This window comes from Monodelphis domestica, chromosome 3 (assembly GCF_027887165.1).
Source record: "Monodelphis domestica isolate mMonDom1 chromosome 3, mMonDom1.pri, whole genome shotgun sequence".
Lineage (NCBI taxonomy): Eukaryota > Metazoa > Chordata > Mammalia > Didelphimorphia > Didelphidae > Monodelphis > Monodelphis domestica.
The window spans coordinates 50551325-50560307 of record NC_077229.1 but is presented as its reverse complement, the minus strand read 5'-3'; the positions used below and the strand labels follow the sequence as shown (position 1 = coordinate 50560307).

The window sequence follows — 8983 nt, the reverse complement described above, 5'->3', positions numbered from 1 at the left end:
TCTGTCTATCTATCTACCTATCTATCTGTCTATCTATCTACCTATCTATCTGTCTGTCTATCTATCTATCTATCTATCTATCTCCTATTATCTATCTATCTGTCTGTCTATCTATCTATCTATCTATCTATCTACCTATCTATCTATCTACCTACCTATCTATCTGTCTATCTATCTACCTATCTATCTGTCTATCTATCTACCTATCTATCTGTCTGTCTATCTATCTATCTATCTATCTATCTATACCTATCTATCTGTCTATCTATCTATCTATCTATCTATATTTTAATTACCTATTTATAACAGTGCTATTGTGGAAAGAGCCTCAATTAGAGTCTTTTTACCTAAATCTAAATCCACACATCCACAGAGAGGTAAATGCAAAGTGTGTGTAAAGTTGTACCAAATAATTTCAAGAGACTAACTGGGGATCAGGTCAGAAAAGATCATATATATGTATAGGTTACTTCATTAAAGAAGCAGATAAAAAGAGCCTACTGTGCCTGAGGCACTTGAGACTGAAAGAATTAAGTAGGAGGTAACAGCCCCAAGTACTCATAAAGCTACAATTTAGCCATGGGGGATGGAAGGAAGCTGGTAAGGCTATAGAAACAGTAAGATGCTCAGAGAAAACTGCATGAAATGAAGCGGCTCTCCTTTCTGCATCAAATGCATCATCAGGAAGCTTTGCTACACTGGGTAATCACTTTTAGCTGCTGTCCTCCTCTAAATGCCTTTTCTAATTTTCCAGCCTCTCCAGGTCTACCAGCTCCAACAGCCATCTTCACCCCACACCAGAAGCTCAATATTCTCTGCATTTCCCACCGGTCTATTTTCCCCTCTACATCCCTTGAAAAATGACATGCAGTGACTTCCCCATATACCATTCTGATGTCTTAGGAGGCTCTCAGTTGACAATCCATATTTCTATTCTCTCAGAATTTATTTAGAATGCTTTAGCAGAAGAATTATTATTGCTAAACTGCCACTCCCACAGAGAGAATAAATAAGAATAAATGTCTCCACCCTCTACAGGCGTGTCCTCCAGGGAAGCCAATAAACAAATTCAGGCAGCAAGTGCTGACAGAATGGGACAAAAGCCCATGGTACTCTCCTCTCTCCTGGCCATGCTCCTTAGGTGAGGTAGAAATTAATAAACGATGGTTGCTTTGGGTCTTTAAACAGTCACCTCATTAGGATGTCAGATTTGATTCCTTGAGTGTGTGTGTGTGTCCCTTCACAGTGGATTCACTCCCTAACACTGAGAAGCTTATTTGTGTGATGGAAAGAGCCCAGGGCTGGAAGTTGGGAGACTTGGGTCCTCATCATAACTCTGACATTCACCAGATATGCAACCTTCCTTCTCTCTGGTTCTATTTCCTCTTCAGGAAAACAGAGTTGTAGACTTAGAGATGGAACTCTTAAGGAACTCCCTTCACTCCTCAAGCCTCTTTCTTGCTTTATTGATAAGGTAACTGAGTCCCACGAAGTTTTAGAGACTTTGCCAATAGCATAGAATCACAGACCTAAAGCTAGAAGGACCACTGAGGTCATTTAACCCAACCTCTTATTTTACAGGAGAGGAAACTGAGGTCAAAAGAGATTAATTAGTGAAGAAGTTTGTATAGCCGATAATACAATGTATGAGGTAGGTGGAACTGAGTTCAAATTTGCCTCCAACACTAGCTGGATGATAAAAAGTTTGACCTCTCTGAATCTGAGTTTTCTCATATACAAAACTGGATAATGTAGGAAGAGCTTGACACAGAGAGGGGACCATTTGAATGTTGGAAGATGGCAAAAGAATTAAAATTTGTAAAGAAGGAAAGTGAGGGCCAGAACAGGGACAATATTATGGGAATGCAAAGAAGGATGAAGTGAGGATAAGAACACGTTTAGGAGAAGGAAAAGGGAGAAGGTAAGAAAAAAGTAATATTATTATTACATTAGATTAGTATTACTATTAAAGACCCACTACCTACTAGGCAATGTGCTAAGTGCTTTATGACTATTATCTCATTTTGATCTTCACAACAACCCTGATAGGCAGGTGCCAGTATAATTCACATTTTATAGTTGAGGAAACTGAGGAAGACAGGGACTAAGTAACTTGCCCAGGGTCATACTCAATAGACCAGTGCCGTGAAAATACAAATTAGATTCGATAATGGATTTAAAACACTGAACACTTAAAGTGCTGGATAAATGTTTTCTCTGATTGTCATCATCATCATATCTGAGTTAGTCAGTCTCAAAGTCAGAAAGATCTGTGTTCAAATTCTGATTCTAAAAAACCCTTGACTATGTGACCCTGGGCAAGTCCATCTAACCTCTCATTCCCCAGACAGTTCTCTAAGTCAGTAAGTTGCAGAGTAAGTGCCAAGTCATGCTGATAAAGAAGTGTCCTCACAAGAATTCCTTAATAGCAATAAAATGCCAAGTTTAGACCCAAACTTTGCCCTGTTTAGAATCGTAAAGGTTTGTCATTGTCATTGTTCAGCCACATTCAACTCTCCATGGCACCATTTGGGGCTTTCTTGGCAGAGATACTACAATGGTTTGCCATTTCCTTTCCCAGCTTATTTTATAAATGAGGAAACTATGGCCAAAAGGGTCATGGCTTACCCAGAGTCCACACAGGTAGTTTGGCATTTCCTTCTCCAGTTCATTTAACAAATGAGGAAACTGAGGCAAACAGGGTCAAGTGACTTGCCCATGGTCATGCAGCTAATAAGTATTTGGAGGCTCTATTTTGAACCAAGGTGTTCCTGACTCCAGGCATTGGAGCTCTATCCACTGCACCACGTAACTACCCAGAACTACTTTAGCAATAATAGAGACTAGCTGCTCATTTTACAGAATACAGAAACTGATGCTTAGAAGGAGAAGGCTAATTGGCCACACTAATAAGGTCACACTGGAGACAATACCAAGGTTTCCTTCCTCCAAGTTCAGCATAACTTCCATTATGCCACACTACCTCTTGCATATACAAACTAAAACTAGGCAGAATTCCCCTTGCTACACCTGTCACTTCAAGTTGACCCCCTACCTTATCCTATCCTGAAGAGACATTCCCAGTAGAAATCCAGCCTCACCCAATTTTATGAGCGTTACGAACACTCCAATCTGCATTCTCTTGAACTCCCCAACAAGCCCTTTGATGTTATAGACCACAAAAGAATAAATTAGAGAAGACATTAGAGAAGACACTTTCTCATGATGGTGGACATAAAACACAAGATATAATCAGTAGGAGGAATTTGGGGCCTTGGATTCTCTTGGGGATCTGAATGATTTTTCCATTTTTGAATGTTATGCCCCTTTATGACAATAGGTATTGCATTTTCTGCATTATAAATATAATGGCCTGGCGTCAATGGGCCATTCTTCAAAGCCACTCAATAAAGAGGAAATCATCTTGTAACCACAATAGGCAGACAGGAGTCTCTGAAGCCTGATTTATAAGCTGCATGAGCCAATAAAAGGGCATTATTTCCAGAAGGAATCAGGGAGACATGGGAGGAGTTATCACCTTATAATGCTGTTTGGCAACAAGATGGTGAGACTGGAAAGCAGAGGTCAGTCACCTGGAACCCAGAGCCTGCCACAACTTTAATAAGCCTCATTAAAGAAAATATCGAAGGGCATATAGATGGCTCACTGGATAGAGAGCCAAGTCTGCAGAATGGAGTTTTCCTGAGTTCAATCTAGCCTCAAAAACTCCCTATCTTTGTGACTGTGGAAAAGTCACTTAACCCTAGTTGCCTAGTCCTTACCACTCTTTTGCTTTGGAACCAATACTCAGAGTTGAAAGAAAGGGAGGAAGGAAGGAAGGAAGGAAGGAAGGAAGGAAGGAAGGAGGAAGGAAGGAAGGAAGGAAGGAAGGAAGGAAGAGGGAGGGAGGGAGGGATGGAGAGAGAGAAAGAGGAGAAAGAGAGAAAGAGAGAAAGAAAGAAAGAAAAGAAGAAAGAAAGAAAGAAAGGAAAGAAAGAAAGAAAGAAAGAAAGAAAGAAAAGAAAGAAAGAAAGGAAAGAAAGAAAGAAAGAAAGAAAGAAAGAAAGGAAAGAAAGAAGAAAGAAAGAAAGAAAGAAAGAAAGAAAGAAAGAAAGAAAGAAAGAAAGAAAGAAAGAAAGAAAGAAGAAGAAGGAAGGAAGGAAGGAAGGAAGGAAGGAAGGAAGGAAGGAAGGAAGGAAGGAAGGAAGGAAGGAAGGAGGAAGGAAGGAAGGAAAGAAACAAAGAAGGAAAGAAGGAAGGAGGGAGGGAGAAAAGAAAATAGTAAAAAAATGTTGATAGTTGTTAAGTACCTATTGCATCCCCAGAACTGGGTGCTTCTGGTTACCTAGCTTCTGAAGCATGGTAGTAATGGGTCATTGGCTAAAATTGGGCTCAAATTCTGCACTAAACATTTCATGATGCTGGACAAATTTCATGCAATATCTTGGAGTATCAGTTTGCTCACCTGAAAATGGGCATGATATTAGCACATATCTCATGGGTTCTGGTGAAGATCCAAAGAGATCAAGTCTACAGCATCCATTATATCCTTTAAATTGAGGCAGCTGGTTCATGCAGTGTTAGAATGGCAGTTCTGGAAAAGGTGGAGTAGGTGGTGAGGTGGTTAGAGCTCTGAACAAATCCACTTAAGACTTGACTTCAAATCTTGCCTCAGATACTTACTAGCACTTAAGGCACTTAATCTCTTTGGGAAAATGAGGATAATAATAGTTCCACCTCCACCTCAGGCTTGTTTATAAAGATCAAGTGAGATAATATTTGTAAGCTGGCTTTTAGTAGTCAATTAATAGATGCAGCTTTCATTCCTTTAAAATGCTAGGTTACCTTCTGATATTATAATCACTAACCTAAGTGACGCATCATGCTGTAGATTCAAGAAAATCTGAGTTTGAGTTGTGCCTTTTTACACATGCTATGTCTATTACCCTCAGAGAAGTCTTTTTAACCTTTTAACCAGGCAGCCCTCTAAGGCTGTAAGTGGAGAGCAGATACAGTTAAGAGAGAATCTCCAATAGGAATTTCCTATACTGATAAACTCATAGAGCTTGCCTCCCTCCCTTCCTCAACCCCCAACCCAACAAAAACAGCATCTTCAGAATGCTACTGAATCGTACACTCCCTGGTCGTGTGTTTTCTGACATTGTGTCTTTCTGGGCCCTTGTGCACTCTCTTTACACACAAGTATCTGCTTAATAGATATTTTCTGATTAATGGCTAATTGGGTAAGTAGCAACCATCTTTTCTTCAGAATCTTAGGTGGAAAAGGAATCTCAGAAGTCATACATGAACAAGAGCCCTTTCTCATCAATTCAATCAATCAAACAATCAATAAAGTATTTTTTTAATACAGAATGCTTTACAAAATACTTGTTATCTTTGCATAGGGGCCATGCAAATCTTCTCTATATTGCTCCTATTTTAGCATATGTGTTGCCAAAGCAAGCATAGTAACCATTTATTAAGCAGGAACCATGTATTAAGTAGGGGAATAAACTGAATGAATGAATGGATGGATGGATGGATGGATGGATGGATGGATGGATGGATGGATGGATGGATGGATGAATGAATGAATAAGTGAATGAATGAATGAATGAATGAATAAAAATCATTTATTATGTACCTACTACTAGCCAAGTACTGGAGATTCAAATACAAAAGTAAGACAATACTTGCCTTCAGAAAGATCATATTCTGTTAGGGTAAGACGATACATGTTAGGGACTCAGGACAGGGAAGGCTGTTTCAGTATGGGAAGTCACAGGGATAGAGAGTTGCTTCCTTTTATGGCAGTAACGGGCGGTATTGATTCCATGGGAGTATGAGCATCAGGAGCGATGGAGGGAGAGAAGGGCAGCCAGAGAGAGAGCTAATCGCAAGGTGGCCAGATTATAACGTGGAACATGACTAGTGCCTGTGAAATAGAGTGGACCATGTAGCATACTAACTAATCAGGACACCATAGACCTTAGGATAGACCCAGAGGGGAGGGGTGAATCCTCTAAGAGCTGATCTCTGGAGGGCTCTGGTCCAGAGGGTCCCACAGCAGGGTCAGTGCTAACAACCTGGTGGTCTGAAAGGTGTAGTAGCATAGATAACGGATGGCAAAAGATGGCCATGATGGAATATGAAGCATGACCAGAGATAGTGGGCCATGGGATGCCCTCAACCACCAGGATAACACAGGCTTCAGAGCAAGAATCCAGAGAGGGCTAAGAAGGCAATAATCCCTGCCCTCAAGGGTTTTGCCCCATTCTCTGGAGAGTAATGATATTATTTTTGCTCCAGAGAGAGGACATTCCCTACACCTTGCAGTGGTCCATTCTACTTTGTAATAGCACTCATTTTAAGAAAGCTTTTCCTTACCTTCCTTTACCTTTTGACAAGTTCTATCCTTTAGTACTTTGGGACCAAGGAAAATAACTCTAATCCTACTTTCATACAACAGGGGGAAAGAAGGAAATGAACGTTTGTTTAAATACCTACTATGTGCTAAATATTTTACAAATATCCTCTTAACAGCCTAGAAGGTAAATGCTATTATTATACTCATTTTGTCATTGAGTTGTTTTTCAATTTTCCTTTTTTTGTAACTGCATTTGGGGTTTTCTTGGCCAAGATTCTGCAGTGGTTTGCCATTTCTTTCTCCAGATCATTTTACTGAGGCAAACAGGGTGAAGTGACTTTTCCAGAGTCACACATCTAGTAAGTGTCTTTGGCCAGTTTTGAACTCAGGAAGATGAGTCTTTCTGACTCCAGACCTGGCACTCTATCTACTGTACCACCTTGCTTCCCGTCCTCACTTTACAATTGAGGAAATTAAGGGAGGCAGAGGTAAAATACATAAGGTTACAAACTCAGGTCTTATTGACTCTAAGACCATCACTCTGTCTACCACATGATTTGCATGATTCAGTTGCCTCTAAATGGACTTTCAAGCACCAAAAAGAGCTGTTCACTCTCCCCCAATTCTACTCTTTTCCAAGCTAAACATTCCCATTTCATTCAGTAAGTCATATGGCATGACGACAGTAGCCTTCATTACCAACAATCTATCAAGCAACAAGCATTTAAGGGTCTGACACTATTCATATAAATAAATTAAACATGACCTCAAGGAGCTTATATTCTATAAAGGAAAACAACATATTATTCTTTTTAAAATCCTTACTTTCCATCTTGGAATCAATACTATATATTGGTTCCAAGGCAGAAGAGTGGTAAGGATTAGACAATGGGGGTTAAATGACTTGCCCAGGGTCACAAAGCTAGTCTGAAGCCAGATTTTAATTTAGGGATCTGAGTCTTCCTAATTGCAGTCCCAAAATTGTATCCATTGTACTACCTAGCTGTCCAGAAGATCCTGGACTTTATACTGATTACATCACTTTATACTGATTGAATCACCAATTCATTCCACAGTATCAGCCATCCACTCATATGCACTGGAGGTTTCCTACCAGCAGAGAGCTGAATATGAAGCAGAGTTTATAAAATGAGGTATGTGTAGAAGCTATATGGAACAGTGGAAAAAGTACAGGGCTTGAAACTGGACAGTAGGAAGACTTGAGTTCAAATTTTGCCTCAGTTGCTCCTTAGCTATGTGACCCTGGGTAAGTCACTTAAACTCTTGTCAGTCTCCTTAGTTTCCTCATCTGAAAAATAGGGATAATAATAGCACCTATCTTAAAGGGTTGTTGTGAGCATAAAATGAGATGGCATTTATCAAGTATTTTGCAAATCTCAAAGTGCAATATAAATGCTATTATTATTATCATTATTATTATTTTCTAATATAAGCTCATCCACTTAAATTATGAATCAAGGAAAGGGAGCTAATTCCCTATAAATAAGATTTCCATAAGATCTCTTTCTTTTATACGCCAGACTTAATCAGACTGAGGGATTTTTATTGGCGACCCAAGGTTGTATTGATCTCCTTTGCATAAAGGGTCCACGTCAGCCACATATTGTATCAGAGATACAATAGGTTGTTCCAGAGGGTAGGGAACACTTTCAAAATTCCCAGTAACTACCTCCCTATTGAAAGTCTTTCCCACAAGACTCTGTTAATGTAATGAATACCAACAAAAATTATGCAGGAAAAATACATTAAGAGCCTGGCCTTATTAAAGATATTTACAGCATCTTCTGAAGAAATGAGTTCAGGGTAGGTCATCCATAACGCCTCCTCCTTTCTCCTCCTCCAAGTCCTTGATTAGATGGCCGCTGAAGTCTCTTCCAACTCCCAAATTGTGAGGTTTCTTTTTTTCTTTTCCAAATTAACCACTCAAGTTAACAACCAGAAAGTGTCATGTATTATGACATTAGAATTATTTAGTGATAGAAAGGAGAAACCAGACACCATATAGCTGGGTCATCCTAAGCAGGTCAGGTCACCGCTATGAGTCTCCATTTCTTCGGCTATAAAATGAATTTCTAATCCGGTCTAATGTGACAAGAATTTATTTAACACTGCTGTGTTTGAGGAAGTGTGTTACAAATTGGGCACGACAATCCAAAAATGAAAAACACCCCGGCTTTTGAAGTTTACATTTCGTAGGGGTGAGGAAAGTCAGCATGAAAACAGATGAATACATACATGATGATAAGAACAGAGAGAGAGAGAGAGAGAGAGAGAGAGAATGAGAGAGAGAATGAGAGAGAGAGAGAGAATGAGAGAGAGAGAGAGAGAATGAGAAAGAGAATGAGAGAGAGAGAGAGAATGAGAGAGAGAGAGAGAGAATGAGAAAGAGAATGAGAGAGAGAATGAGAGAGAGAGAGAATGAGAGAGAATGAGAGAGAGAGAATGAGAGAGAGAGAGAGAATGAGAAAGAGAATGAGAGAGAGAGAATGAGAGAGAGAGAGAATGAGAGAGAGAATGAGAGAGAGAGAGAATGAGAGAGAATGAGAGAGAGAGAATGAGAGAGAGAGAGAGAATGAGAAAGAGAATGAGAGAGAG

The 8983-nt window shown here is 39.7% G+C and overlaps 1 non-coding gene across 1 annotated transcript; it reads right to left on the bottom strand.

The window, feature by feature from the left end:
- Window positions 1-5361: 5361 nt before the first annotated feature.
- On the bottom strand, window positions 5362-5465 carry LOC130458622 (U6 spliceosomal RNA). Its single transcript, XR_008918034.1, has one exon. It is a non-coding gene; the product is annotated as a U6 spliceosomal RNA (small nuclear RNA).
- Between the last annotated feature and the right edge of the window lie 3518 nt (window positions 5466-8983).